Genomic DNA, 4,392 nt, shown 5'->3' with positions numbered 1-4,392 from the left:
CTCTTCAAAGCCTCAATTCAAACCTTTCACATTAAAACACTGTTTTCACTGAACGATGCTGCAGTAAAATTTGGATTTGAAATGTACATGTTCTCCTTTGGTTTGATGATTTCACTCAGTGCAGATAAAGAGTCTGAACTTCATCAAACATCTTAATGCAACAACACTGAGTTTGACTAAAGTCTCAATAAACTGTAGATTAATGACACAGTCTCTCCTCAGGCGACATGTGATCTGATCTGTGAGGATTTAAATTCACTGTAAAAATCTTTTTCATTGAAGTGAAATAAATTCATAAAAGCACATGTGATCTCTTTTTCTTCATCATAAACATGAGAAATATAACGAAATGACGAGGAAACCTCATTTTCATCTGACAGTTTTTTTATTCAAAGAGAACACATGCATCTTTTTCAATCAATTATCTTCTGACTCCTGCTCCGCCTCCCGCAGCCAGGTGAAGAATGCCGTGACTTAAGGGCCACGCCTTTACCCAGCTGCTTGGCTGAGTCTTTGCTCGTCCCCCAGCTGTAGAACGGGTCCTCGGAGATGACGTCCCCGTCATACATACAATCAAAGAAAATCCGGAGGAGGTCTGGAGAACAAATACATGTCAGTCATCGTTTCAGCTGTGACGAAACGGAAATAAATCACAGTTTTCTGTGAGGTGAGACCAATTCCTAATGTTATCAATTCAATTAATGCGATTTGTAAATAGATAAGAAAACAAAAAATGGATGGATTAGACATTACTGAAGACGGGCATTGTTTTTTGCAAAAGTGATTTCGAGTCGGAGTGATGTTCCTCGAATGAACAAATCAAGTTAATGTCAGTGGAGAACAAATTTGAGATACAAAGTTTTAATCCAAATTGTTCCAAATGCCCTTATAGTAAAATAGAAAATCTACAATTCCCTATAACAAGGCGAAGTTCCTCTGCTGACGACAATCATGTGACAAGAAGCAAAGCTCCAGAGAAGCTACTAAATGGACCTTTTAGTGAGATTTAACTATTACAGTTGTTTGATCACAGCTGAGAACTTGTTACACAGTTTGTTCTTAAGAAACACAGAAAAAGGATCATGTGTGAGTTTCATTTGGAGCGAACCCTGATGCAGAACTTACTTGGAGGCTGATGGAGGGTGACGATCAGCGCCTGAAGGGAGTGAAGCGCATGCAGCTGTTGCTCAGTGTCTGAGTTGCGGTACTTGATTACAGGCAAACTCTTCTGAAAGAGTGCCATGTCCACTCGACACTTGGTGTTATCTGCACAGTGAAGCAGGAGGCAGAGTAAATTCATTCGCTCAGCAGACAGTAAATATTGTTATCAGTGGTGCGATTTGAGCAGAGCAGAGGAGTCTCGGCTCCGGCTGGTGGAGAGTTTACCTTTCGCTGCTGCCTCGCACACAGCCGTCATCATCTCCCTCAGGAAGGGAGACGAGCTCATCCTAGATTCATCCAGGTTCTCCTGAGAAACAGAGAACAGAGGAGGAGGAGTAAAAACACAGCGTCTGTCAACTTCACAAGAATCAGCTCAGAAGTGACGACACCGAAGATCAGTAAACACGAAGCCCTTTTCAGAGAGGATCAGAGCGAATGGCCCAATGAAGGGTTACGGCCCAATGAAGAACCCGTGGAGAGAATTTGATAAAGAAATGAAGTGGAGATTTAGAAAAGTACTGTTAGAAGAGTACTGTTTTCTATGAGTGTGTAATTTGGTTGAGCTTGATTGAATTTAGGGAGACTGTTGGGCCTCAGAGGAGGTACGTGCTCTACTGAGGGCTTCTGGTTTTAATTATTATTTATATCTACCTGATACTGGTGCAAGTTCAAAGTATGTAGATGTGTAATGAACGTATCTCTGGTCTTAAACTGGAGCTTATGTTTTCATTTGTTTAGTTAGTTTGTCAGGAGGATTAATCAAAAACTACTGAAGTGATTCCCATGAACGTTTGTGGATCCAGGGAGGAAACTGTAACATTTTGGAGCACAGGTGGATCCAGGAATTGTATTGATGAGATCTTACCAACAGTCGTGGACCAACATTAGCTTCAAGGTCCAAATTATAATTATATTCTGTTACTTTACAACGAGGTGTAACTCAGCCCCACTCCGTCTGCCATTCAGGATTTTTACCACTAACTCGCAGAGGCTGGTTGATGTAGCTTTTCGTACCTTCACACATTTGAAGATCTGCTCTTCACTGGCGATGTCCTCCAGCACGATCTTCTCCTGAGACAGAGAAGGTTTCTCTGTGAAGGCAAATAAACAAACACAGTCACAACAGTGTGATTAATGGCAGAGAGTGAATGTGTCGATATTATTGTCCTGTCTGTCCGGTGTTGGGCAGCGACGTGCGTCTCACCAGGCTCTGGGACTCTGCGCTCTTGCTCAGATTCGTCTTCGGTGACACTCGGTCTCCGTGGCACGACTCCCTCTTTGTCCATATCTTCTGGCGGGTCCACCGGGGCTGGACTCTCCAGCAGCTCCTCTGAACTGCTTCCCCTGGTGAACCGTTCAGGCTGAGACGATGGCGGCGCAGCGCTCAGCGGCTTGTCGCCGCGCTTTCCGCGCTTTCTTCCCTTTCTGCCTGTGCTGCGACTGGTGGGGGACGAATACACAAAGAGTCAGGAAGGATGTCAGTGTGAATGAGAAACTCTGAATATAAAGCTTTTCAACCAATTTGGAACAAACTACAAATTATTATCACTGCCCTTAAAATCAAACAGGGTTGTCATCTCATACCTTGACCTGGCGTCAGAGTCTGTGTTTTGTGCAGGAGCGGTGGAGGGTTGAGGTGAGGGGCTGGACTGCAGCCCTGAGAAGCGGTTGAGGCCCGCAGAGATGAAACGTTATAAGAGAGATAAGTGAAAAATAACGATTGTGGATGATCAGAGTCAAGGTCCAGTCATTAAAAGGAAGTTACTGTTTTATATCAGGGTTTCATCAAGTTCAATTTAAAACCTTTTTAAGAACATAATGAAGGAAATTCTCGTAAAATGTAATAGATATACTATCAGACTCCCAGATTTCTAACAGGCCTAATATCTGAGATGAATCAGTGACAACTACAGCTAAACAGAGCGGAACAGTCGAAACATGGTGAAGTGTGTGACACCCTTCAATCGTTAAGTGTTGTAGTATGAACTCCAAACAGTTACAAGACTCCTGATCAGCAGGTCATGTAGTGTGAACTGCACAGTGATCCGACAGCTTTAAAAGTCATGTGGTGTGACCTCACCTGAGTCACTGGCCTTGGCTCCTTCACTGCTAGCCTTCACCAATGTGACTTGAGCCTGGGGGCCAAGCTGGATCTTCTCATCCATTTGAGGCTGCAGAAAGAGAAGCGATTATGATCACTCCTCAGATTTCCAGCAATAAAAACTACAGATGACAATAATAGAAAATCTGAAAGGGAAAGTCTAAAGGTTTAGACTGAAATCTACAGTTGGTTTTCCACTCTTCCGTGTTCTCAAAATGTCCAGCAGAGGGAGAACTAAGCTTCTTTCCAAAGCACTGTCTGAATTCTGCAATGCTCAATGTTAAGCAAGGACAAGTCCCAACCACATTACTGCATCCATACCATACGTTGTATTTTGTAAACATGAGGTGACCCATCGGCTTAGTGAACAAGTGTGCTCCCTGTTCTACACTGAAACATGTCAGAGTGCATCCAGCAGGCAGAGATCCCACAAAGTCTGTTTTCCTTTTATTCTGCAGTACCTCATGGATCCTTTGTGCCACCTCTGCACTGCCAAACATGTAAACTACAATGATGCAGATCAGATGGGAGCAGGGAGAGTTTTTACAAACAGCCCGGTTGTGACGATTCCAAGGATTAATCATAAACAGTGATGGGACCCGAGTTCTCCAATCCTAACCCTATGTACGGTTTTCCAGCTAGAGAACAGAAACCACGGTCGAGGAAGTCTGAGACTAAAATGGAAAAACATTTAGATCCGCTTCATTAAATGTTCAAGACGAACTTGTCACAACACGAAGAACCATCTCACCACTTTATCTTAATTACAAAGCTGGCGATGTTCGACCAAGACAGAGTTTTCAAAACAGCCTCCAGATTCAGCACAGACCATCAGGCACAAAAGAATTAGCCACAAAACTTTTCAAGTTGTCTGTGACCAGTTTCTACCCAGAGGTCACTGCTGATTTCACAAAATATACTATATTCAACTTCTCTTGTTTTGATACATTTTTACAATATTAAACTCATTATACAAATCATTATGTATATTGTTTAATTGATTTACTCTGAGTTAAGGGCGTGAAATCGTGGGCGTGAGGGTCAGGCATGAACAAATCGACACAAATGCCCCTGTTATGAGTGTTTTATCAGTAATAAGTAGAAAATCAAAGAAACTTGTTTACCAATAT

The 4,392-nt window shown here is 42.7% G+C and overlaps 1 pseudogene; it reads right to left on the bottom strand.

Moving 5' to 3' along the window:
- Nucleotides 1-417: 417 nt before the first annotated feature.
- LOC128441943 (eukaryotic translation initiation factor 4 gamma 3-like) lies at nt 418-2,826 on the bottom strand (annotated as a pseudogene).
- Between the last annotated feature and the right edge of the window lie 1,566 nt (nt 2,827-4,392).

Source organism: Pleuronectes platessa, chromosome 1 (assembly GCF_947347685.1).
Source record: "Pleuronectes platessa chromosome 1, fPlePla1.1, whole genome shotgun sequence".
NCBI lineage: Eukaryota > Metazoa > Chordata > Actinopteri > Pleuronectiformes > Pleuronectidae > Pleuronectes > Pleuronectes platessa.
This window is presented reverse-complemented; position numbering and strand designations above follow the sequence as displayed.